The sequence below is a fragment of the Pleurodeles waltl genome, chromosome 3_1 (genome assembly GCF_031143425.1).
Source record: "Pleurodeles waltl isolate 20211129_DDA chromosome 3_1, aPleWal1.hap1.20221129, whole genome shotgun sequence".
NCBI classification, from domain to species: domain Eukaryota; kingdom Metazoa; phylum Chordata; class Amphibia; order Caudata; family Salamandridae; genus Pleurodeles; species Pleurodeles waltl.
Genome location: NC_090440.1, coordinates 1,001,879,588 through 1,001,906,756, shown reverse-complemented (window position 1 = coordinate 1,001,906,756; position 27,169 = coordinate 1,001,879,588). Strand labels below are relative to the sequence as shown.

The 27,169-nt window shown below is 45.7% G+C and overlaps 1 protein-coding gene across 1 annotated transcript in view; it reads left to right on the top strand.

The window, feature by feature from the left end:
• Window positions 1-27,169, top strand: part of PLA2R1 (phospholipase A2 receptor 1) — a 1,061,792-nt gene that overhangs the window by 318,930 nt on the left and 715,693 nt on the right. The gene's annotated exons all lie outside the window — the stretch shown is intronic.

Genomic DNA, 27,169 nt, shown 5'->3' with positions numbered 1-27,169 from the left:
TGTGGGTAGGCCTAGCGCCCGTGACAGGAAACGCCCCAAAACACAACTTGGACACATCACATTTTTTTAAAGAAAACAGAGGTGTTTTTTGCAAAAGTGCCTACCTGTAGATTTTGGCCTCTAGCTCAGCCGGCACCTAGGGCAACCTACCAAACCTGTGCATTTTTGAAAACTAGAGACCTAGGGGAATCCAAGATGGGGTGACTTGTGGGGCTCTGACCAGGTTCTGTTACCCAGAACCCTTTGCAAACCTCAAACTTTGCCTAAAAAAACACATTTTCCTCACATTTTGGTGACAGAAAGTTCTAGAATCACAGAGGAGCCACAAATTTCCTTCCACCCAGCGTTCCCCTAAGTTTCCCGATAAAAATGGTACCTCACTTGTGTGGGTACGCCTAGCGCCCGTGACAGGAAACGCCCCAAAACACAACGTGGACACATCACTTTTTTTTTTTAAAGAAAACAGAGGTGTTTTTTGCAAAGTGCTACCTGTAGATTTTGGCCTCTAGCTCAGCCGGCACCTAGGGCAACCTACCAAACCTGTGCATTTTTGAAAACTAGAGACCTAGGGGAATCCAAGATGGGGTGACTTGTGGGGCTCTGACCAGGTTCTGTTACCCAGAACCCTTTGCAAACCTCAAACTTTGGCAAAAAAAAAACATTTTCCTCACATTTTGGTGACAGAAAGTTCTAGAATCCGAGAGGAGCCACAAATTTCCTTCCACCCAGCGTTCCCCTAAGTTTCCCGATAAAAATGATACCTCACTTGTGTGGGTACGCCTAGCGCCCGTGACAGGAAACGCCCCAAAACACAACGTGGACACATCACTTTTTTTTAAACAAAACAGAGGTGTTTTTTGCAAAGTGCCTACCTGTAGATTTTGGCCTCTAGCTCAGCCGGCACCTAGGGCAACCTACCAAACCTGTGCATTTTTGAAAACTAGAGACCTAGGGGAATCCAAGATGGGGTGACTAGTGGGGCACTGACCAGGTTCTGTTACCCAGAATCCTTTGCAAACCTCAAAATTTGGCTAAATAAACAAGTTTTCCTCACATTTCGGTGACAGAAACTTCTGGGTTTTGAGAGTAGCCACACATTTCCTTCCACCCAGCGTTCCCCTAAGTTTCCTGATAAAAATGATACCTCACTTGTGTGGGTAGGCCTAGCGCCCGTGACAGGAAACGCCCCAAAACACAACTTGGACACATCACATTTTTTTAAAGAAAACAGAGGTGTTTTTTGCAAAAGTGCCTACCTGTAGATTTTGGCCTCTAGCTCAGCCGGCACCTAGGGCAACCTACCAAACCTGTGCATTTTTGAAAACTAGAGACCTAGGGGAATCCAAGATGGGGTGACTTGTGGGGCTCTGACCAGGTTCTGTTACCCAGAACCCTTTGCAAACCTCAAACTTTGCCTAAAAAAACACATTTTCTTCACATTTTGGTGACAGAAAGTTCTAGAATCACAGAGGAGCCACAAATTTCCTTCCACCCAGCGTTCCCCTAAGTTTCCCGATAAAAATGGTACCTCACTTGTGTGGGTACGCCTAGCGCCCGTGACAGGAAACGCCCCAAAACACAACGTGGACACATCACTTTTTTTTTTTAAAGAAAACAGAGGTGTTTTTTGCAAAGTGCTACCTGTAGATTTTGGCCTCTAGCTCAGCCGGCACCTAGGGCAACCTACCAAACCTGTGCATTTTTGAAAACTAGAGACCTAGGGGAATCCAAGATGGGGTGACTAGTGGGGCTCTGACCAGGTTCTGTTACCCAGAATCCTTTGCAAACCTCAAAATGTGGCTAAATAAACAAGTTTTCCTCACATTTCGGTGACAGAAAGTTCTGGGTTTTGAGAGGAGCCACACATTTCCTTCCACCCAGCGTTCCCCTAAGTTTCCTGATAAAAATGATACCTCACTTGTGTGGGTAGGCCTAGCGCCCGTGACAGGAAACGCCCCAAAACACAACTTGGACACATCACATTTTTTGAAAGAAAACAGAGGTGTTTTTTGCAAAGTTCCTACCTGTAGATTTTGGCCTCTAGCTCAGTCAGCACCTAGGGAAACCTACCAAACCTGTGCATTTTTAAAAACTAGAGACCAGGGGAATCCAAGATGGGGTGACTTGTGGGGCTCTGACCAGGTTCTGTTACCCAGAACCCTTTGCAAACCTCAAACTTTGGCTAAAATAACACATTTTCCTCAAAGTTTGGTGACAGAAAGTTCTAGAATCAGAGAGGAGCCACAAATTTCCTTCCACCCAGCGTTCCCCTAAGTTTCCCGATAAAAATGATATCTCACTTGTGTGGGTACGCCTAGCGCCCGTGACAGGAAACGCCCCAAAACACAACGTGGACACATCACTTTTTTTTAAAGAAAACAGAGGTGTTTTTTGCAAAGTGCCTACCTGTAGATTTTGGCCTCTAGCTCAGCCGGCACCTAGGGCAACCTACCAAACCTGTGCATTTTTTAAAACTAGAGACCTAGGGGAATCCAAGATGGGGTGACTAGTGGGGCACTGACCAGGTTCTGTTACCCAGAATCCTTTGCAAACATCAAAATTTGGCTAAATAAACAAGTTTTCCTCACATTTCGGTGACAGAAAGTTCTGGGTTTTGAGAGGAGCCACACATTTCTTTCCACCCAGCGTTCCCCTAAGTTTCCTGATAAAAATGATACCTCACTTGTGTGGGTAGGCCTAGCGCCCGTGACAGGAAACGCCCCAAAACACAACTTGGACACATCACATTTTTTGAAAGAAAACATAGCTGTTTTTTGCAAAAGTGCCTACCTGTAGATTTTGGCCTCTAGCTCAGCCGGCACCTAGGGCAACCTACCAAACCTGTGCATTTTTGAAAACTAGAGACCTAGGGGAATCCAAGATGGGGTGACTTGTGGGGCTCTGACCAGGTTCTGTTACCCAGAACCCTTTGCAAACCTCAAACTTTGGCTAAAAAAACACATTTTCCTCACATTTTGGTGACAGAAAGTTCTAGAATCAGAGAGGAGCCACAAATTTCCTTCCACCCAGCGTTCCCCTAAGTTTCCCGATAAAAATGGTACCTCACTTGTGTGGGTACGCCTAGCGCCCGTGACAGGAAACGCCCCAAAACACAACGTGGACACATCACTTTTTTTTAAAGAAAACAGAGGTGTTTTTTGCAAAGTGCCTACCTGTAGATTTTGGCCTCTAGCTCAGCCGGCACCTAGGGCATCCTACCAAACCTGTGCATTTTTTAAAACTAGAGACCTAGGGGAATCCAAGATGGGGTGACTAGTGGGGCACTGACCAGGTTCTGTTACCCAGAATCCTTTGCAAACATAAAAATTTGGCTAAAAAAACACATTTTCCTCACATTTTGGTGACAGAAAGTTCTAGAATCAGAGAGGAGCCACAAATTTCCTTCCACCCAGCGTTCCCCTAAGTTTCCCGATAAAAATGATACCTCACTTGTGTGGGTACGCCTAGCGCCTGTGACAGGAAACGCCCCAAAACACAACGTGGACACATCACTTTTTTTTAAAGAAAACAGAGGTGTTTTTTGCAAAGTGCCTACCTGTAGATTTTGGCCTCTAGCTCAGCCGGCACCTAGGGCAACCTACCAAACCTGTGCATTTTTGAAAACTAGAGACCTAGGGGAATGCAAGATGGGGTGACTAGTGGGGCTCTGACCAGGTTCTGTTACCCAGAATCCTTTGCAAACCTCAAAATTTGGCTAAATAAACAAGTTTTCCTCACATTTCGGTGACAGAAAGTTCTGGGTTTTGAGAGGAGCCACACATTTCCTTCCACAGCGTTCCCCTAAGTTTCCTGATAAAAATGATACCTCACTTGTGTCGGTAGGCCTTGCGCCCGTGACAGGAAACGCCCCAAAACACAACTTGGACACATCACATTTTTTGAAAGAAAACAGAGGTGTTTTTTGCAAAGTTCCTACCTGTAGATTTTGGCCTCTTGCTCAGCCGGCACCTAGGGAAACATACCAAACCTGTGCATTTTTTAAAACTAGGGACCTAGGGGAATCCAAGATGGGGTGACTTGTGGGGCTCTGACCAGGTTCTGTTACCCAGAATCCTCTGCAAACCTCAACATTTGATTAAAAAAACACGTTGTCCTCACATTTCGGTGACAGAAAGTTCTGGAATCTGAGAGGAGCAACAAATTTCCTTCCACCCAGCGTTCCCCCAAGTCTCCCGATAAAAATGATACCTCACTTGTGTGGGTAGGCCTAGCGCCCGTGACAGGAAATGCCCCAAACACAACGTGGACACATCACTTTTTTTTTAAAGAAAACAGAGGTGTTTTTTGCAAAGTGCCTACCTGTAGATTTTGGCCTCTAGCTCAGCCGGCACCTAGGGCAACCTACCAAACCTGTGCATTTTTGAAAACTAGAGACCTAGGGGAATCCAAGATGGGGTGACTAGTGGGGCTCTGACCAGGTTCTGTTACCCAGAATCCTTTGCAAACCTCAAAATTTGGCTAAATAAACAAGTTTTCCTCACATTTCGGTGACAGAAAGTTCTGGGTTTTGAGAGGAGCCACACATTTCCTTCCACAGCGTTCCCCTAAGTTTCCTGATAAAAATGATACCTCACTTGTGTCGGTAGGCCTTGCGCCCGTGACAGGAAACGCCCCAAAACACAACTTGGACACATCACATTTTTTAAAAGAAAACAGAGGTGTTTTTTGCAAAGTTCCTACCTGTAGATTTTGGCCTCTTGCTCAGCCGGCACCTAGGGAAACCTACCAAACCTGTGCATTTTTAAAAACTAGGGACCTAGGGGAATCCAAGATGGGGTGACTTGTGGGGCTCTGACCAGGTTCTGTTACCCAGAATCCTCTGCAAACCTCAACATTTGATTAAAAAAACACGTTGTCCTCACATTTCGGTGACAGAAAGTTCTGGAATCTGAGAGGAGCCACAAATTTCCTTCCACCCAGCGTTCCCCCAAGTCTCCCGATAAAAATGATACCTCACTTGTGTGGGTAGGCCTAGCGCCCGTGACAGGAAATGCCCCAAACACAACGTGGACACCTCGCATTTTTTTAAAGAAAACAGAGGTGTTTTATGCAAAGTGCCTTCCTGTAGATTTTTGCCTCTAGCTCAGCCGGCACCTAGGGAAACCCACCAAACCTGTGCATTTTGGAAAACTAGAGACCTAGGGGAATCCAAGATGGGGTGACTTGTGGGGCTCTGACCAGGTTCTGTTACCCAGAACCCTTTGCAAACCTCAAAATTTGGCTAAAAAACACATTTTCCTCACATTTCGGTGACAGAAACTTCTGGAATCTGAGAGGAGCCACAAATTTCCTTCCACCCAGCGTTCCCCCAAGTCTCCCGATAAAAATGATACCTCACTTGTGTGGGTAGGCCTAGCGCCCGTGACAGTAAACGCCCCAAAACACAACGTGGACACATCACATTTTTTTAAAGAAAACAGAGGTGTTTTTTGCACAGTGCCTACGTGTAGATTTTGGACTCTAGCTCAGCCAGAACCTAGGGAAACCTACCAAACCTGTGCATGTTTGAAAACTAGAGACCTAGGGGAATCCAAGATGGGGTGACTTGTGGGGCTCTGACCAGGTTCTGTTACCCAGAACCCTTTGCAAACCTCAAACTTTGGCTAAAAAAACACATTTTCCTCAAATTTTGGTGACAGAAAGTTCTAGAATCAGAGAGGAGCCACAAATTTCCTTCCACCCAGCGTTCCCCTAAGTTTCCCGATAAAAATGATACCTCACTTGTGTGGGTAGGCCTAGCGCCCGTGACAGGAAATGCCCCAAACACAACGTGGACACCTCGCATTTTTTTAAAGAAAACAGAGGTGTTTTATGCAAAGTGCCTTCCTGTAGATTTTTGCCTCTAGCTCAGCCGGCACCTAGGGAAACCCACCAAACCTGTGCATTTTGGAAAACTAGAGACCTAGGGGAATCCAAGATGGGGTGACTTGTGGGGCTCTGACCAGGTTCTGTTACCCAGAACCCTTTGCAAACCTCAAAATTTGGCTAAAAAACACATTTTCCTCACATTTCGGTGACAGAAACTTCTGGAATCTGAGAGGAGCCACAAATTTCCTTCCACCCAGCGTTCCCCCAAGTCTCCCGATAAAAATGATACCTCACTTGTGTGGGTAGGCCTAGCGCCCGTGACAGTAAACGCCCCAAAACACAACGTGGACACATCACATTTTTTTAAAGAAAACAGAGGTGTTTTTTGCACAGTGCCTACGTGTAGATTTTGGACTCTAGCTCAGCCAGAACCTAGGGAAACCTACCAAACCTGTGCATGTTTGAAAACTAGAGACCTAGGGGAATCCAAGATGGGGTGACTTGTGGGGCTCTGACCAGGTTCTGTTACCCAGAACCCTTTGCAAACCTCAAACTTTGGCTAAAAAAACACATTTTCCTCAAATTTTGGTGACAGAAAGTTCTAGAATCAGAGAGGAGCCACAAATTTCCTTCCACCCAGCGTTCCCCTAAGTTTCCCGATAAAAATGATACCTCACTTGTGTGGGTACGCCTAGCGCCCGTGACAGGAAACGCCCCAAAACACAACGTGGACACATCACTTTTTTTTAAAGAAAACAGAGGTGTTTTTTGCAAAGTGCCTACCTGTAGATTTTGGCCTCTAGCTCAGCCGGCACCTAGGGCAACCTACCAAACCTGTGCATTTTTGAAAACTAGAGACCTAGGGGAATCCAAGATGGGGTGACTAGTGGGGCTCTGACCAGGTTCTGTTACCCAGAATCCTTTGCAAACCTCAAAATTTGGCTAAATAAACAAGTTTTCCTCACATTTCGGTGACAGAAAGTTCTGGGTTTTGAGAGGAGCCACACATTTCCTTCCACGCAGCGTTCCCATAAGTTTCCTGATAAAAATGATACCTCACTTGTGTGGGTAGGCCTAGCGCCCGTGACACGAAACGCCCCAAAACACAACTTGGACACATCACATTTTTTTAAAGAAAACAGAGGTGTTTTTTGCAAAGTTCCTACCTGTAGATTTTGGCCTCTAGCTCAGCCGGCACCTAGGGAAACCTACCAAACCTGTGCATTTTTTAAAACTAGGGACCTAGGGGAATCCAAGATGGGGTGACTTGTGGGGCTCTGACCCGGTTCTGTTACCCAGAACCCTTTGCAAACCTCAAAATTTGGCTAAAAAACACATTTTCTTAACATTTCGGTGACAGAAAGTTCTGGAATCTGAGAGGAGCCACAAATTTCCTTCCACCCAGCGTTCCCCCAAGTCTCCCGATAAAAATGATACCTCACTTGTGTGGGTACGCCTAGCGCCCGTGACAGGAAACGCCCCAAAACACAACGTGGACACATCACTTTTTTTTAAACAAAACAGAGGTGTTTTTTGCAAAGTGCCTACCTGTAGATTTTGGCCTCTAGCTCAGCCGGCACCTAGGGCAACCTACCAAACCTGTGCATTTTTTAAAACTAGAGACCTAGGGGAATCCAAGATGGGGTGACTAGTGGGGCACTGACCAGGTTCTGTTACCCAGAATCCTTTGCAAACCTCAAAATTTGGCTAAATAAACAAGTTTTCCTCACATTTCGGTGACAGAAACTTCTGGGTTTTGAGAGGAGCCACACATTTCCTTCCACCCAGCGTTCCCCTAAGTTTCCTGATAAAAATGATACCTCACTTGTGTGGGTAGGCCTAGCGCCTGTGACAGGAAACGCCCCAAAACACAACTTGGACACATCACATTTTTTGAAAGAAAACAGAGGTGTTTTTTGCAAAAGTGCCTACCTGTAGATTTTGGCCTCTAGCTCAGCCGGCACCTAGGGCAACCTACCAAACCTGTGCATTTTTGAAAACTAGAGACGTAGGGGAATCCAAGATGGGGTGACTAGTGGGGCTCTGACCAGGTTCTGTTACCCAGAATCCTTTGCAAACCTCAAAATTTGGCTAAATAAACAAGTTTTCCTCACATTTCGGTGACAGAAAGTTCTGGGTTTTGAGAGGAGCCACACATTTCCTTCCACCCAGCGTTCCCCTAAGTTTCCTGATAAAAATGATACCTCACTTGTGTGGGTAGGCCTAGCGCCCGTGACAGGAAACGCCCCAAAACACAACTTGGACACATCACATTTTTTGGAAGAAAACAGAGGTGTTTTATGCAAAGTGCCTTCCTATAGATTTTTGCCTCTAGCTCAGCCGGCACCTAGGGAAACCTACCAAACCTGTGCATTTTGGAAAACTAGAGACCTAGGGGAATCCAAGATGGGGTGACTTGTGGGGCTCTGACCAGGTTCTGTTACCCAGAACCCTTTGCAAACCTCAAACTTTGGCTAAAAAAACACATTTTCCTCAAATTTTGGTGACAGAAAGTTCTAGAATCCGAGAGGAGCCACAAATTTACTTCCACCCAGCGCTCCCCTAAGTTTCCCGATAGAAATTATACCTCACTTGTGTGGGTACGCCTAGCGCCCGTGACAGGAAACGCCCCAAAACACAACGTGGACACATCACTTTTTTTTTTAAACAAAACAGAGGTGTTTTTTTTGCAAAGTGCCTACCTGTAGATTTTGGCCTCTAGCTCAGCCGGCACCTAGGGCAACCTACCAAACCTGTGCATTTTTGAAAACTAGAGACCTAGGGGAATCCAAGATGGGGTGACTAGTGGGGCACTGACCAGGTTCTGTTACCCAGAATCCTTTGCAAACCTCAAAATTTGGCTAAATAAACAAGTTTTCCTCACATTTCGGTGACAGAAACTTCTGGGTTTTGAGAGGAGCCACACATTTCCTTCCACCCAGCGTTCCCCTAAGTTTCCTGATAAAAATGATACCTCACTTGTGTGGGTAGGCCTAGCGCCCGTGATAGGAAACGCCCCAAAACACAACTTGGACACATCACATTTTTTGAAAGAAAACAGAGGTGTTTTTTGCAAAAGTGCCTACCTGTAGATTTTGGCCTCTAGCTCAGCCGGCACCTAGGGCAACCTACCAAACCTGTGCATTTTTGAAAACTAGAGACCTAGGGGAATCCAAGATGGGGTGACTTGTGGGGCTCTGACCAGGTTCTGTTACCCAGAACCCTTTGCAAACCTCAAACTTTGGCTAAAAAAACACATTTTCCTCACATTTTGGTGACAGAAAGTTCTAGAATCAGAGAGGAGCCACAAATTTCCTTCCACCCAGCGTTCCCCTAAGTTTCCCGATAAAAATGATACCTCACTTGTGTGGGTACGCCTAGCGCCCGTGACAGGAAACGCCCCAAAACGCAACGTGGACACATCACTTTTTTTTTTAAAGAAAACAGAGGTGTTTTTTGCAAAGTGCCTACCTGTAGATTTTGGCCTCTAGCTCAGCCGGCACCTAGGGCAACCTACCAAACCTGTGCATTTTTGAAAACTAGAGACCTAGGGGAATCCAAGATGGGGTGACTAGTGGGGCTCTGACCAGGTTCTGTTACCCAGAATCCTTTGCAAACCTCAAAATTTGGCTAAATAAACAAGTTTTCCTCACATTTCGGTGACAGAAAGTTCTGGGTTTTGAGAGGAGCCACACATTTCCTTCCACCCAGCGATCCCCTAAGTTTCCTGATAAAAATGATACCTCACTTGTGTGGGTAGGCCTAGCGCCCGTGACAGGAAACGCCCCAAAACACAACTTGGACACATCACATTTTTTGAAAGAAAACAGAGGTGTTTTTTGCAAAGTTCCTACCTGTAGATTTTGGCCTCTAGCTCAGCCGGCACCTAGGGAAACCTACCAAACCTGTGCATTTTTAAAAACTAGAGACCTAGGGGAATCCAAGATGGGGTGACTTGTGGGGCTCTGACCAGGTTCTGTTACCCAGAACCCTTTGCAAACCTCAAACTTTGGCTAAAAAAACACATTTTCCTCACATTTTGGTGACAGAAAGTTCTAGAATCATAGAGGAGACACGAATTTCCTTCCACCCAGCATTCCCCTAAGTTTCCCGATAAAAATGATACCTCACTTGTGTGGGTACGCCTAGCGCCTGTGACAGGAAACGCCCCAAAACACAACGTGGACACATCACTTTTTTTTAAAGAAAACAGAGGTGTTTTTTGAAAAGTGCCTACCTGTAGATTTTGGCCTCTAGCTCAGCCGGCATCTAGGGAAACCTACCAAACCTGTGCATTTTTTAAAACTAGAGACCTAGGGGAATCCAAGATGGGGTGACTTGTGGGGCTCTGACCAGGTTCTGTTACCCAGAATCCTTTGCAAACCTCAACATTTGATTAAAAAAACACGTTTTCCTCACATTTCGGTGACAGAAAGTTCTGGAATCTGAGAGGAGCCACAAATTTCCTTCCACCCAGCGTTCCCCCAAGTCTCCCAATAAAAATGATACCTCACTTGTGTGGGTAGGCCTAGCGCCCGTGACAGGAAATGCCCCAAACACAACGTGGACACCTCGCATTTGTTTTAAAGAAAACAGAGGTGTTTTATGCAAAGTGCCTTCCTATAGATTTTTGCCTCTAGCTCAGCCGGCACCTAGGGAAACCTACCAAACCTGTGCATTTTGGAAAACTAGAGACCTAGGGGAATCCAAGATGGGGTGACTTGTGGGGCTCTGACCAGGTTCTGTTACCCAGAACCCTTTGCAAACCTCAAACTTTGGCTAAAAAAACACATTTTCCTCAAATTTGGGTGACAGAAAGTTCTAGAATCCGAGAGGAGCCACAAATTTACTTCCACCCAGCGTTCCCCTAAGTTTCCCGATAAAAATGATACCTCACTTGTGTGGGTACGCCTAGCGCCCGTGACAGGAAACGCCCCAAAACACAACGTGGACACATCACTTTTTTTTAAACAAAACAGAGGTGTTTTTTGCAAAGTGCCTACCTATAGATTTTGGCCTCTAGCTCAGCCGGCACCTAGGGCAACCTACCAAACCTGTGCATTTTTGAAAACTAGAGACCTAGGGGAATCCAAGATGGGGTGACTAGTGGGGCACTGACCAGGTTCTGTTACCCAGAATCCTTTGCAAACCTCAAAATTTGGCTAAATAAATAAGTTTTCCTCACATTTCGGTGACAGAAACTTCTGGGTTTTGAGAGGAGCCACACATTTCCTTCCACCCAGCGTTCCCCTAAGATTCCTGATAAAAATGATACCTCACTTGTGTGGGTAGGCCTAGCGCCCGTGACAGGAAACGCCCCAAAACACAACTTGGACACATCACATTTTTTGAAAGAAAACAGAGGTGTTTTTTGCAAAAGTGCCTACCTGTAGATTTTGGCCTCTAGCTCAGCCGGCACCTAGGGCAACCTACCAAACCTGTGCATTTTTGAAAACTAGAGACCTAGGGGAATCCAAGATGGGGTGACTTGTGGGGCTCTGACCAGGTTCTGTTACCCAGAACCCTTTGCAAACCTCAAACTTTGGCTAAAAAAACACATTTTCCTCACATTTTGGTGACAGAAAGTTCTAGAATCAGAGAGGCGCCACAAATTTCCTTCCACCCAGCGTTCCCCTAAGTTTCCCGATAAAAATGGTACCTCACTTGTGTGGGTACGCCTAGCGCCCGTGACAGGAAACGCCCCAAAACACAACGTGGACACATCACTTTTTTTTTAAAGAAAACAGAGGTGTTTTTTGCAAAGTGCTACCTGTAGATTTTGGCCTCTAGCTCAGCCGGCACCTAGGGCAACCTACCAAACCTGTGCATTTTTGAAAACTAGAGACCTAGGGGAATCCAAGATGGGGTGACTAGTGGGGCTCTGACCAGGTTCTGTTACCCAGAACCCTTTGCAAACCTCAAACTTTGGCTAAAAAAACACATTTTCCTCAAATTTTGGTGACAGAAAGTTCTAGAATCAGAGAGGAGCCACAAATTTCCTTCCACCCAGCGTTCCCCTAAGTTTCCCGATAAAAATGATACCTCACTTGTGTGGGTACGCCTAGCGCCCGTGACAGGAAACGCCCCAAAACACAACGTGGACACATCACTTTTTTTTAAAGAAAACAGAGGTGTTTTTTGCAAAGTGCCTACCTGTAGATTTTGGCCTCTAGCTCCGCCGGCACCTAGGGCAACCTACCAAACCTGTGCATTTTTTAAAACTAGAGACCTAGGGGAATCCAAGATGGGGTGACTAGTGGGGCACTGACCAGGTTCTGTTACCCAGAATCCTTTGCAAACATCAAAATTTTCACTAAATAAACAAGTTTTCCTCACATTTCGGTGACAGAAAGTTCTAGAATCAGAGAGGAGCCACAAATTTCCTTCCACCCAGCGTTCCCCTAAGTTTCCCGATAAAAATGATACCTCACTTGTGTGGGTACGCCTAGCGCCCGTGACAGGAAACGCCCCAAAACACAACGTGGACACATCACTTTTTTTTAAACAAAACAGAGGTGTTTTTTGCAAAGTGCCTACCTGTAGATTTTGGCCTCTAGCTCAGCCGGCACCTAGGGCAACCTACCAAACCTGTGCATTTTTGAAAACTAGAGACCTAGGGGAATCCAAGATGGGGTGACTAGTGGGGCACTGACCAGGTTCTGTTACCCAGAATCCTTTGCAAACCTCAAAATTTGGCTAAATAAACAAGTTTTCCTCACATTTCGGTGACAGAAAGTTCTGGGTTTTGAGAGTAGCCACACATTTCCTTCCACCCAGCGTTCCCCTAAGTTTCCTGATAAAAATGATACCTCACTTGTGTGGGTAGGCCTAGCGCCCGTGACAGGAAACGCCCCAAAACACAACTTGGACACATCACATTTTTTGAAAGAAAACAGAGGTGTTTTTTGCAAAAGTGCCTACCTGTAGATTTTGGCCTCTAGCTCAGCCGGCACCTAGGGCAACCTACCAAACCTGTGCATTTTTGAAAACTAGAGACCTAGGGGAATCCAAGATGGGGTGACTTGTGGGGCTCTGACCAGGTTCTGTTACCCAGAACCCTTTGCAAACCTCAAACTTTGCCTGAAAAAACACATTTTCCTCACATTTTGGTGACAGAAAGTTCTAGAATCACAGAGGAGCCACAAATTTCCTTCCACCCAGCGTTCCCCTAAGTTTCCCGATAAAAATGGTACCTCACTTGTGTGGGTACGCCTAGCGCCCGTGACAGGAAACGCCCCAAAACACAACGTGGACACATCACTTTTTTTTTTTAAAGAAAACAGAGGTGTTTTTTGCAAAGTGCTACCTGTAGATTTTGGCCTCTAGCTCAGCCGGCACCTAGGGCAACCTACCAAACCTGTGCATTTTTGAAAACTAGAGACCTAGGGGAATCCAAGATGGGGTGACTAGTGGGGCTCTGACCAGGTTCTGTTACCCAGAATCCTTTGCAAACCTCAAAATTTGGCTAAATAAACAAGTTTTCCTCACATTTCGGTGACAGAAAGTTCTGGGTTTTGAGAGGAGCCACACATTTCCTTCCACCCAGCGTTCCCCTAAGTTTCCTGATAAAAATGATACCTCACTTGTGTGGGTAGGCCTAGCGCCCGTGACAGGAAACGCCCCAAAACACAACTTGGACACATCACATTTTTTAAAAGAAAACAGAGGTGTTTTTTGCAAAGTTCCTACCTGTAGATTTTGGCCTCTAGCTCAGTCAGCACCTAGGGAAACCTACCAAACCTGTGCATTTTTAAAAACTAGAGACCTAGGGGAATCCAAGATGGGGTGACTTGTGGGGCTCTGACCAGGTTCTATTACCCAGAACCCTTTGCAAACCTCAAACTTTGGCTAAAAAAAAACATTTTCCTCAAATTTTGGTGACAGAAAGTTCTAGAATCAGAGAGGAGCCACAAATTTCCTTCCACCCAGCGTTCCCCTAAGTTTCCCGATAAAAATGATACCTCACTTGTGTGGGTACGCCTAGCGCCCGTGACAGGAAACGCCCCAAAACACAACGTGGACACATCACTTTTTTTTAAAGAAAACAGAGGTGTTTTTTGCAAAGTGCCTACCTGTAGATTTTGGCCTCTAGCTCAGCCGGCACCTAGGGCAACCTACCAAACCTGTGCATTTTTTAAAACTAGAGACCTAGGGGAATCCAAGATGGGGTGACTAGTGGGGCACTGACCAGGTTCTGTTACCCAGAATCCTTTGCAAACATCAAAATTTGGCTAAATAAACAAGTTTTCCTCACATTTCGGTGACAGAAAGTTCTGGGTTTTGAGAGGAGCCACACATTTCTTTCCACCCAGCGTTCCCCTAAGTTTCCTGATAAAAATGATACCTCACTTGTGTGGGTAGGCCTAGCGCCCGTGACAGGAAACGCCCCAAAACACAACTTGGACACATCACATTTTTTGAAAGAAAACAGAGGTGTTTTTTGCAAAAGTGCCTACCTGTAGATTTTGGCCTCTAGCTCAGCCGGCACCTAGGGCAACCTACCAAACCTGTGCATTTTTGAAAACTAGAGACCTAGGGGAATCCAAGATGGGGTGACTTGTGGGGCTCTGACCAGGTTCTGTTACCCAGAACCCTTTGCAAACCTCAAACTTTGGCTAAAAAAACACATTTTCCTCACATTTTGGTGACAGAAAGTTCTAGAATCAGAGAGGAGCCACAAATTTCCTTCCACCCAGCGTTCCCCTAAGTTTCCCGATAAAAATGGTACCTCACTTGTGTGGGTACGCCTAGCGCCCGTGACAGGAAACGCCCCAAAACACAACGTGGACACATCACTTTTTTTTAAAGAAAACAGAGGTGTTTTTTGCAAAGTGCCTACCTGTAGATTTTGGCCTCTAGCTCAGCCGGCACCTAGGGCAACCTACCAAACCTGTGCATTTTTTAAAACTAGAGACCTAGGGGAATCCAAGATGGGGTGACTAGTGGGGCACTGACCAGGTTCTGTTATCCAGAATCCTTTGCAAACATCAAAATTTGGCTAAAAAAACACATTTTCCTCACATTTTGGTGACAGAAAGTTCTAGAATCAGAGAGGAGCCACAAATTTCCTTCCACCCAGCGTTCCCCTAAGTTTCCCGATAAAAATGGTACCTCACTTGTGTGGGTACGCCTAGCGCCCGTGACAGGAAACGCCCCAAAACACAACGTGGACACATCACTTTTTTTTAAAGAAAACAGAGGTGTTTTTTGCAAAGTGCCTACCTGTAGATTTTGGCCTCTAGCTCAGCCGGCACCTAGGGCAACCTACCAAACCTGTGCATTTTTTAAAACTAGAGACCTAGGGGAATCCAAGATGGGGTGACTAGTGGGGCACTGACCAGGTTCTGTTATCCAGAATCCTTTGCAAACATCAAAATTTGGCTAAAAAAACACATTTTCCTCACATTTTGGTGACAGAAAGTTCTAGAATCAGAGAGGAGCCACAAATTTCCTTCCACCCAGCGTTCCCCTAAGTTTCCCGATAAAAATGATACCTCACTTGTGTGGGTACGCCTAGCGCCCGTGACAGGAAACGCCCCAAAACACAACGTGGACACATCACTTTTTTTTAAACAAAACAGAGGTGTTTTTTGCAAAGTGCCTACCTGTAGATTTTGGCCTCTAGCTCAGCCGGCACCTAGGGCAACCTACCAAACCTGTGCATTTTTGAAAACTAGAGACCTAGGGGAATCCAAGATGGGGTGACTAGTGGGGCACTGACCAGGTTCTGTTACCCAGAATCCTTTGCAAACCTCAAAATTTGGCTAAATAAACAAGTTTTCCTCACATTTCGGTGACAGAAAGTTCTGGGTTTTGAGAGTAGCCACACATTTCCTTCCACCCAGCGTTCCCCTAAGTTTCCTGATAAAAATGATACCTCACTTGTGTGGGTAGGCCTAGCGCCCGTGACAGGAAACGCCCCAAAACACAACTTGGACACATCACATTTTTTGAAAGAAAACAGAGGTGTTTTTTGCAAAAGTGCCTACCTGTAGATTTTGGCCTCTAGCTCAGCCGGCACCTAGGGCAACCTACCAAACCTGTGCATTTTTGAAAACTAGAGACCTAGGGGAATCCAAGATGGGGTGACTTGTGGGGCTCTGACCAGGTTCTGTTACCCAGAACCCTTTGCAAACCTCAAACTTTGCCTAAAAAAACACATTTTCCTCACATTTTGGTGACAGAAAGTTCTAGAATCACAGAGGAGCCACAAATTTCCTTCCACCCAGCGTTCCCCTAAGTTTCCCGATAAAAATGGTACCTCACTTGTGTGGGTACGCCTAGCGCCCGTGACAGGAAACGCCCCAAAACACAACGTGGACACATCACTTTTTTTTTTTAAAGAAAACAGAGGTGTTTTTTGCAAAGTGCTACCTGTAGATTTTGGCCTCTAGCTCAGCCGGCACCTAGGGCAACCTACCAAACCTGTGCATTTTTGAAAACTAGAGACCTAGGGGAATCCAAGATGGGGTGACTAGTGGGGCTCTGACCAGGTTCTGTTACCCAGAATCCTTTGCAAACCTCAAAATTTGGCTAAATAAACAAGTTTTCCTCACATTTCGGTGACAGAAAGTTCTGGGTTTTGAGAGGAGCCACACATTTCCTTCCACCCAGCGTTCCCCTAAGTTTCCTGATAAAAATGATACCTCACTTGTGTGGGTAGGCCTAGCGCCCGTGACAGGAAACGCCCCAAAACACAACTTGGACACATCACATTTTTTAAAAGAAAACAGAGGTGTTTTTTGCAAAGTTCCTACCTGTAGATTTTGGCCTCTAGCTCAGTCAGCACCTAGGGAAACCTACCAAACCTGTGCATTTTTAAAAACTAGAGACCTAGGGGAATCCAAGATGGGGTGACTTGTGGGGCTCTGACCAGGTTCTATTACCCAGAACCCTTTGCAAACCTCAAACTTTGGCTAAAAAAAAACATTTTCCTCAAATTTTGGTGACAGAAAGTTCTAGAATCAGAGAGGAGCCACAAATTTCCTTCCACCCAGCGTTCCCCTAAGTTTCCCGATAAAAATGATACCTCACTTGTGTGGGTACGCATAGCGCCCGTGACAGGAAACGCCCCAAAACACAACGTGGACACATCACTTTTTTTTAAAGAAAACAGAGGTGTTTTTTGCAAAGTGCCTACCTGTAGATTTTGGCCTCTAGCTCAGCCGGCACCTAGGGCAACCTACCAAACCTGTGCATTTTTTTAAACTAGAGACCTAGGGGAATCCAAGATGGGGTGACTAGTGGGGCACTGACCAGGTTCTGTTACCCAGAATCCTTTGCAAACATCAAAATTTGGCTAAATAAACAAGTTTTCCTCACATTTCGGTGACAGAAAGTTCTGGGTTTTGAGAGGAGCCACACATTTCTTTCCACCCAGCGTTCCCCTAAGTTTCCTGATAAAAATGATACCTCACTTGTGTGGGTAGGCCTAGCGCCCGTGACAGGAAACGCCCCAAAACACAACTTGGACACATCACATTTTTTGAAAGAAAACAGAGGTGTTTTTTGCAAAAGTGCCTACCTGTAGATTTTGGCCTCTAGCTCAGCCGGCACCTAGGGCAACCTACCAAACCTGTGCATTTTTGAAAACTAGAGACCTAGGGGAATCCAAGATGGGGTGACTTGTGGGGCTCTGACCAGGTTCTGTTACCCAGAACCCTTTGCAAACCTCAAACTTTGGCTAAAAAAACACATTTTCCTCACATTTTGGTGACAGAAAGTTCTAGAATCAGAGAGGAGCCACAAATTTCCTTCCACCCAGCGTTCCCCTAAGTTTCCCGATAAAAATGGTACCTCACTTGTGTGGGTACGCCTAGCGCCCGTGACAGGAAACGCCCCAAAACACAACGTGGACACATCACTTTTTTTTAAAGAAAACAGAGGTGTTTTTTGCAAAGTGCCTACCTGTAGATTTTGGCCTCTAGCTCAGCCGGCACCTAGGGCAACCTACCAAACCTGTGCATTTTTTAAAACTAGAGACCTAGGGGAATCCAAGATGGGGTGACTAGTGGGGCACTGACCAGGTTCTGTTATCCAGAATCCTTTGCAAACATCAAAATTTGGCTAAAAAAACACATTTTCCTCACATTTTGGTGACAGAAAGTTCTAGAATCAGAGAGGAGCCACAAATTTCCTTCCACCCAGCGTTCCCCTAAGTTTCCCGATAAAAATGATACCTCACTTGTGTGGGTACGCCTAGCGCCCGTGACAGGAAACGCCCCAAAACACAACGTGGACACATCACTTTTTTTTAAACAAAACAGAGGTGTTTTTTGCAAAGTGCCTACCTGTAGATTTTGGCCTCTAGCTCAGCCGGCACCTAGGGCAACCTACCAAACCTGTGCATTTTTGAAAACTAGAGACCTAGGGGAATCCAAGATGGGGTGACTAGTGGGGCACTGACCAGGTTCTGTTACCCAGAATCCTTTGCAAACCTCAAAATTTGGCTAAATAAACAAGTTTTCCTCACATTTCGGTGACAGAAAGTTCTGGGTTTTGAGAGTAGCCACACATTTCCTTCCACCCAGCGTTCCCCTAAGTTTCCTGATAAAAATGATACCTCACTTGTGTGGGTAGGCCTAGCGCCCGTGACAGGAAACGCCCCAAAACACAACTTGGACACATCACATTTTTTGAAAGAAAACAGAGGTGTTTTTTGCAAAAGTGCCTACCTGTAGATTTTGGCCTCTAGCTCAGCCGGCACCTAGGGCAACCTACCAAACCTGTGCATTTTTGAAAACTAGAGACCTAGGGGAATCCAAGATGGGGTGACTTGTGGGGCTCTGACCAGGTTCTGTTACCCAGAACCCTTTGCAAACCTCAAACTTTGCCTAAAAAAACACATTTTCCTCACATTTTGGTGACAGAAAGTTCTAGAATCACAGAGGAGCCACAAATTTCCTTCCACCCAGCGTTCCCCTAAGTTTCCCGATAAAAATGGTACCTCACTTGTGTGGGTACGCCTAGCGCCCGTGACAGGAAACGCCCCAAAACACAACGTGGACACATCACTTTTTTTTTTTAAAGAAAACAGAGGTGTTTTTTGCAAAGTGCTACCTGTAGATTTTGGCCTCTAGCTCAGCCGGCACCTAGGGCAACCTACCAAACCTGTGCATTTTTGAAAACTAGAGACCTAGGGGAATCCAAGATGGGGTGACTAGTGGGGCTCTGACCAGGTTCTGTTACCCAGAATCCTTTGCAAACCTCAAAATTTGGCTAAATAAACAAGTTTTCCTCACATTTCGGTGACAGAAAGTTCTGGGTTTTGAGAGGAGCCACACATTTCCTTCCACCCAGCGTTCCCCTAAGTTTCCTGATAAAAATGATACCTCACTTGTGTGGGTAGGCCTAGCGCCCGTGACAGGAAACGCCCCAAAACACAACTTGGACACATCACATTTTTTAAAAGAAAACAGAGGTGTTTTTTGCAAAGTTCCTACCTGTAGATTTTGGCCTCTAGCTCAGTCAGCACCTAGGGAAACCTACCAAACCTGTGCATTTTTAAAAACTAGAGACCTAGGGGAATCCAAGATGGGGTGACTTGTGGGGCTCTGACCAGGTTCTATTACCCAGAACCCTTTGCAAACCTCAAACTTTGGCTAAAAAAAAACATTTTCCTCAAATTTTGGTGACAGAAAGTTCTAGAATCAGAGAGGAGCCACAAATTTCCTTCCACCCAGCGTTCCCCTAAGTTTCCCGATAAAAATGATACCTCACTTGTGTGGGTACGCATAGCGCCCGTGACAGGAAACGCCCCAAAACACAACGTGGACACATCACTTTTTTTTAAAGAAAACAGAGGTGTTTTTTGCAAAGTGCCTACCTGTAGATTTTGGCCTCTAGCTCAGCCGGCACCTAGGGCAACCTACCAAACCTGTGCATTTTTTAAAACTAGAGACCTAGGGGAATCCAAGATGGGGTGACTAGTGGGGCACTGACCAGGTTCTGTTACCCAGAATCCTTTGCAAACATCAAAATTTGGCTAAATAAACAAGTTTTCCTCACATTTCGGTGACAGAAAGTTCTGGGTTTTGAGAGGAGCCACACATTTCTTTCCACCCAGCGTTCCCCTAAGTTTCCTGATAAAAATGATACCTCACTTGTGTGGGTAGGCCTAGCGCCCGTGACAGGAAACGCCCCAAAACACAACTTGGACACATCACATTTTTTGAAAGAAAACAGAGGTGTTTTTTGCAAAAGTGCCTACCTGTAGATTTTGGCCTCTAGCTCAGCCGGCACCTAGGGCAACCTACCAAACCTGTGCATTTTTGAAAACTAGAGACCTAGGGGAATCCAAGATGGGGTGACTTGTGGGGCTCTGACCAGGTTCTGTTACCCAGAACCCTTTGCAAACCTCAAACTTTGGCTAAAAAAACACATTTTCCTCACATTTTGGTGACAGAAAGTTCTAGAATCAGAGAGGAGCCACAAATTTCCTTCCACCCAGCGTTCCCCTAAGTTTCCCGATAAAAATGGTACCTCACTTGTGTGGGTACGCCTAGCGCCCGTGACAGGAAACGCCCCAAAACACAACGTGGACACATCACTTTTTTTTAAAGAAAACAGAGGTGTTTTTTGCAAAGTGCCTACCTGTAGATTTTGGCCTCTAGCTCAGCCGGCACCTAGGGCAACCTACCAAACCTGTGCATTTTTTAAAACTAGAGACCTAGGGGAATCCAAGATGGGGTGACTAGTGGGGCACTGACCAGGTTCTGTTATCCAGAATCCTTTGCAAACATCAAAATTTGGCTAAAAAAACACATTTTCCTCACATTTTGGTGACAGAAAGTTCTAGAATCAGAGAGGAGCCACAAATTTCCTTCCACCCAGCGTTCCCCTAAGTTTCCCGATAAAAATGATACCTCACTTGTGTGGGTACGCCTAGCGCCCGTGACAGGAAACGCCCCAAAACACAACGTGGACACATCACTTTTTTTTAAAGAAAACAGAGGTGTTTTTTGCAAAGTGCCTACCTGTAGATTTTGGCCTCTAGCTCAGCCGGCACCTAGGGCAACCTACCAAACCTGTGCATTTTTGAAAACTAGAGACCTAGGGGAATCCAAGATGGGGTGACTAGTGGGGCTCTGACCAGGTTCTGTTACCCAGAATCCTTTGCAAACCTCGAAATTTGGCTAAATAAACAAGTTTTCCTCACATTTCGGTGACAGAAAGTTCTGGGTTTTGAGAGGAGCCACACATTTCCTTCCACAGCGTTCCCCTAAGTTTCCTGATAAAAATGATACCTCACTTGTGTCGGTAGGCCTTGCGCCCGTGACAGGAAACGCCCCAAAACACAACTTGGACACATCACATTTTTTTAAAGAAAACAGAGGTGTTTTTTGCAAAGTTCCTACCTGTAGATTTTGGCCTCTTGCTCAGCCGGCACCTAGGGAAACCTACCAAACCTGTGCATTTTTAAAAACTAGGGACCTAGCGGAATCCAAGATGGGGTGACTTGTGGGGCTCTGACCAGGTTCTGTTACCCAGAATCCTCTGCAAACCTCAACATTTGATTAAAAAAACACGTTGTCCTCACATTTCGGTGACAGAAAGTTCTGGAATCTGAGAGGAGCCACAAATTTCCTTCCACCCAGCGTTCCCCCAAGTCTCCCGATAAAAATGATACCTCACTTGTGTGGGTAGGCCTAGCGCCCGTGACAGGAAATGCCCCAAACACAACGTGGACACATCACTTTTTTTTAAAGAAAACAGAGGTGTTTTTTGCAAAGTGCCTACCTGTAGATTTTGGCCTCTAGCTCAGCCGGCACCTAGGGCAACCTACCAAACCTGTGCATTTTTGAAAACTAGAGACCTAGGGGAATCCAAGATGGGGTGACTAGTGGGGCTCTGACCAGGTTCTGTTACCCAGAATCCTTTGCAAACCTCAAAATTTGGCTAAATAAACAAGTTTTCCTCACATTTCGGTGACAGAAAGTTCTGGGTTTTGAGAGGAGCCACACATTTCCTTCCACCCAGCGTTCCCCTAAGTTTCCTGATAAAAATGATACCTCACTTGTGTGGGTAGGCCTAGCGCCCGTGACAGGAAACGCCCCAAAACACAACTTGGACACATCACATTTTTTAAAAGAAAACAGAGGTGTTTTTTGCAAAGTTCCTACCTGTAGATTTTGGCCTCTAGCTCAGTCAGCACCTAGGGAAACCTACCAAACCTATGCATTTTTAAAAACTAGAGACCTAGGGGAATCCAAGATGGGGTGACTTGTGGGGCTCTGACCAGGTTCTATTACCCAGAACCCTTTGCAAACCTCAAACTTTGGCTAAAAAAACACATTTTCCTCACATTGTGGTGTCAGAAAGTTCTAGAATCAGAGAGGAGCCACAAATTTCCTTCCACCCAGCGTTCCCCTAAGTTTCCCGATAAAAATGGTACCTCACTTGTGTGGGTACGCCTAGCGCCCGTGACAGGAAACGCCCCAAAACACAACGTGGACACATCACTTTTTTTTAAAGAAAACAGAGGTGTTTTTTGCAAAGTGCCTACCTGTAGATTTTGGCCTCTAGCTCAGCCGGCACCTAGGGCAACCTACCAAACCTGTGCATTTTTTAAAACTAGAGACCTAGGGGAATCCAAGATGGGGTGACTAGTGGGGCACTGACCAGGTTCTGTTATCCAGAATCCTTTGCAAACATCAAAATTTGGCTAAAAAAACACATTTTCCTCACATTTTGGTGACAGAAAGTTCTAGAATCAGAGAGGAGCCACAAATTTCCTTCCACCCAGCGTTCCCCTAAGTTTCCCGATAAAAATGATACCTCACTTGTGTGGGTACGCCTAGCGCCCGTGACAGGAAACGCCCCAAAACACAACGTGGACACATCACTTTTTTTTAAACAAAACAGAGGTGTTTTTTGCAAAGTGCCTACCTGTAGATTTTGGCCTCTAGCTCAGCCGGCACCTAGGGCAACCTACCAAACCTGTGCATTTTTGAAAACTAGAGACCTAGGGGAATCCAAGATGGGGTGACTAGTGGGGCACTGACCAGGTTCTGTTACCCAGAATCCTTTGCAAACCTCAAAATTTGGCTAAATAAACAAGTTTTCCTCACATTTCGGTGACAGAAAGTTCTGGGTTTTGAGAGTAGCCACACATTTCCTTCCACCCAGCGTTCCCCTAAGTTTCCTGATAAAAATGATACCTCACTTGTGTGGGTAGGCCTAGCGCCCGTGACAGGAAACGCCCCAAAACACAACTTGGACACATCACATTTTTTGAAAGAAAACAGAGGTGTTTTTTGCAAAAGTGCCTACCTGTAGATTTTGGCCTCTAGCTCAGCCGGCACCTAGGGCAACCTACCAAACCTGTGCATTTTTGAAAACTAGAGACCTAGGGGAATCCAAGATGGGGTGACTAGTGGGGCTCTGACCAGGTTCTGTTACCCAGAATCCTTTGCAAACCTCAAAATTTGGCTAAATAAACAAGTTTTCCTCACATTTCGGTGACAGAAAGTTCTGGGTTTTGAGAGGAGCCACACATTTCCTTCCACCCAGCGTTCCCCTAAGTTTCCTGATAAAAATGATACCTCACTTGTGTGGGTAGGCCTAGCGCCCGTGACAGGAAACGCCCCAAAACACAACTTGGACACATCACATTTTTTAAAAGAAAACAGAGGTGTTTTTTGCAAAGTTCCTACCTGTAGATTTTGGCCTCTAGCTCAGTCAGCACCTAGGGAAACCTACCAAACCTGTGCATTTTTAAAAACTAGAGACCTAGGGGAATCCAAGATGGGGTGACTTGTGGGGCTCTGACCAGGTTCTATTACCCAGAACCCTTTGCAAACCTCAAACTTTGGCTAAAAAAAAACATTTTCCTCAAATTTTGGTGACAGAAAGTTCTAGAATCAGAGAGGAGCCACAAATTTCCTTCCACCCAGCGTTCCCCTAAGTTTCCCGATAAAAATGATACCTCACTTGTGTGGGTACGCATAGCGCCCGTGACAGGAAACGCCCCAAAACACAACGTGGACACATCACTTTTTTTTAAAGAAAACAGAGGTGTTTTTTGCAAAGTGCCTACCTGTAGATTTTGGCCTCTAGCTCAGCCGGCACCTAGGGCAACCTACCAAACCTGTACATTTTTTAAAACTAGAGACCTAGGGGAATCCAAGATGGGGTGACTAGTGGGGCACTGACCAGGTTCTGTTACCCAGAATCCTTTGCAAACATCAAAATTTGGCTAAATAAACAAGTTTTCCTCACATTTCGGTGACAGAAAGTTCTGGGTTTTGAGAGGAGCCACACATTTCTTTCCACCCAGCGTTCCCCTAAGTTTCCTGATAAAAATGATACCTCACTTGTGTGGGTAGGCCTAGCGCCCGTGACAGGAAACGCCCCAAAACACAACTTGGACACATCACATTTTTTGAAAGAAAACAGAGGTGTTTTTTGCAAAAGTGCCTACCTGTAGATTTTGGCCTCTAGCTCAGCCGGCACCTAGGGCAACCTACCAAACCTGTGCATTTTTGAAAACTAGAGACCTAGGGGAATCCAAGATGGGGTGACTTGTGGGGCTCTGACCAGGTTCTGTTACCCAGAACCCTTTGCAAACCTCAAACTTTGGCTAAAAAAACACATTTTCCTCACATTTTGGTGACAGAAAGTTCTAGAATCAGAGAGGAGCCACAAATTTCCTTCCACCCAGCGTTCCCCTAAGTTTCCCGATAAAAATGGTACCTCACTTGTGTGGGTACGCCTAGCGCCCGTGACAGGAAACGCCCCAAAACACAACGTGGACACATCACTTTTTTTTAAAGAAAACAGAGGTGTTTTTTGCAAAGTGCCTACCTGTAGATTTTGGCCTCTAGCTCAGCCGGCACCTAGGGCAACCTACCAAACCTGTGCATTTTTTAAAACTAGAGACCTAGGGGAATCCAAGATGGGGTGACTAGTGGGGCACTGACCAGGTTCTGTTATCCAGAATCCTTTGCAAACATCAAAAATTTGGCTAAAAAAAACACATTTTCCTCACATTTTGGTGACAGAAAGTTCTAGAATCAGAGAGGAGCCACAAATTTCCTTCCACCCAGCGTTCCCCTAAGTTTCCCGATAAAAATGATACCTCACTTGTGTGGGTACGCCTAGCGCCCGTGACAGGAAACGCCCCAAAACACAACGTGGACACATCACTTTTTTTTAAAGAAAACAGAGGTGTTTTTTGCAAAGTGCCTACCTGTAGATTTTGGCCTCTAGCTCAGCCGGCACCTAGGGCAACCTACCAAACCTGTGCATTTTTGAAAACTAGAGACCTAGGGGAATCCAAGATGGGGTGACTAGTGGGGCTCTGACCAGGTTCTGTTACCCAGAATCCTTTGCAAACCTCGAAATTTGGCTAAATAAACAAGTTTTCCTCACATTTCGGTGACAGAAAGTTCTGGGTTTTGAGAGGAGCCACACATTTCCTTCCACAGCGTTCCCCTAAGTTTCCTGATAAAAATGATACCTCACTTGTGTCGGTAGGCCTTGCGCCCGTGACAGGAAACGCCCCAAAACACAACTTGGACACATCACATTTTTTTAAAGAAAACAGAGGTGTTTTTTGCAAAGTTCCTACCTGTAGATTTTGGCCTCTTGCTCAGCCGGCACCTAGGGAAACCTACCAAACCTGTGCATTTTTAAAAACTAGGGACCTAGCGGAATCCAAGATGGGGTGACTTGTGGGGCTCTGACCAGGTTCTGTTACCCAGAATCCTCTGCAAACCTCAACATTTGATTAAAAAAACACGTTGTCCTCACATTTCGGTGACAGAAAGTTCTGGAATCTGAGAGGAGCCACAAATTTCCTTCCACCCAGCGTTCCCCCAAGTCTCCCGATAAAAATGATACCTCACTTGTGTGGGTAGGCCTAGCGCCCGTGACAGGAAATGCCCCAAACACAACGTGGACACATCACTTTTTTTTAAAGAAAACAGAGGTGTTTTTTGCAAAGTGCCTACCTGTAGATTTTGGCCTCTAGCTCAGCCGGCACCTAGGGCAACCTACCAAACCTGTGCATTTTTGAAAACTAGAGACCTAGGGGAATCCAAGATGGGGTGACTAGTGGGGCTCTGACCAGGTTCTGTTACCCAGAATCCTTTGCAAACCTCAAAATTTGGCTAAATAAACAAGTTTTCCTCACATTTCGGTGACAGAAAGTTCTGGGTTTTGAGAGGAGCCACACATTTCCTTCCACCCAGCGTTCCCCTAAGTTTCCTGATAAAAATGATACCTCACTTGTGTGGGTAGGCCTAGCGCCCGTGACAGGAAACGCCCCAAAACACAACTTGGACACATCACATTTTTTAAAAGAAAACAGAGGTGTTTTTTGCAAAGTTCCTACCTGTAGATTTTGGCCTCTAGCTCAGTCAGCACCTAGGGAAACCTACCAAACCTGTGCATTTTTAAAAACTAGAGACCTAGGGGAATCCAAGATGGGGTGACTTGTGGGGCTCTGACCAGGTTCTATTACCCAGAACCCTTTGCAAACCTCAAACTTTGGCTAAAAAAAAACATTTTCCTCAAATTTTGGTGACAGAAAGTTCTAGAATCAGAGAGGAGCCACAAATTTCCTTCCACCCAGCGTTCCCCTAAGTTTCCCGATAAAAATGATACCTCACTTGTGTGGGTACGCATAGCGCCCGTGACAGGAAACGCCCCAAAACACAACGTGGACACATCACTTTTTTTTAAAGAAAACAGAGGTGTTTTTTGCAAAGTGCCTACCTGTAGATTTTGGCCTCTAGCTCAGCCGGCACCTAGGGCAACCTACCAAACCTGTACATTTTTTAAAACTAGAGACCTAGGGGAATCCAAGATGGGGTGACTAGTGGGGCACTGACCAGGTTCTGTTACCCAGAATCCTTTGCAAACATCAAAATTTGGCTAAATAAACAAGTTTTCCTCACATTTCGGTGACAGAAAGTTCTGGGTTTTGAGAGGAGCCACACATTTCTTTCCACCCAGCGTTCCCCTAAGTTTCCTGATAAAAATGATACCTCACTTGTGTGGGTAGGCCTAGCGCCCGTGACAGGAAACGCCCCAAAACACAACTTGGACACATCACATTTTTTGAAAGAAAACAGAGGTGTTTTTTGCAAAAGTGCCTACCTGTAGATTTTGGCCTCTAGCTCAGCCGGCACCTAGGGCAACCTACCAAACCTGTGCATTTTTGAAAACTAGAGACCTAGGGGAATCCAAGATGGGGTGACTTGTGGGGCTCTGACCAGGTTCTGTTACCCAGAACCCTTTGCAAACCTCAAACTTTGGCTAAAAAAACACATTTTCCTCACATTTTGGTGACAGAAAGTTCTAGAATCAGAGAGGAGCCACAAATTTCCTTCCACCC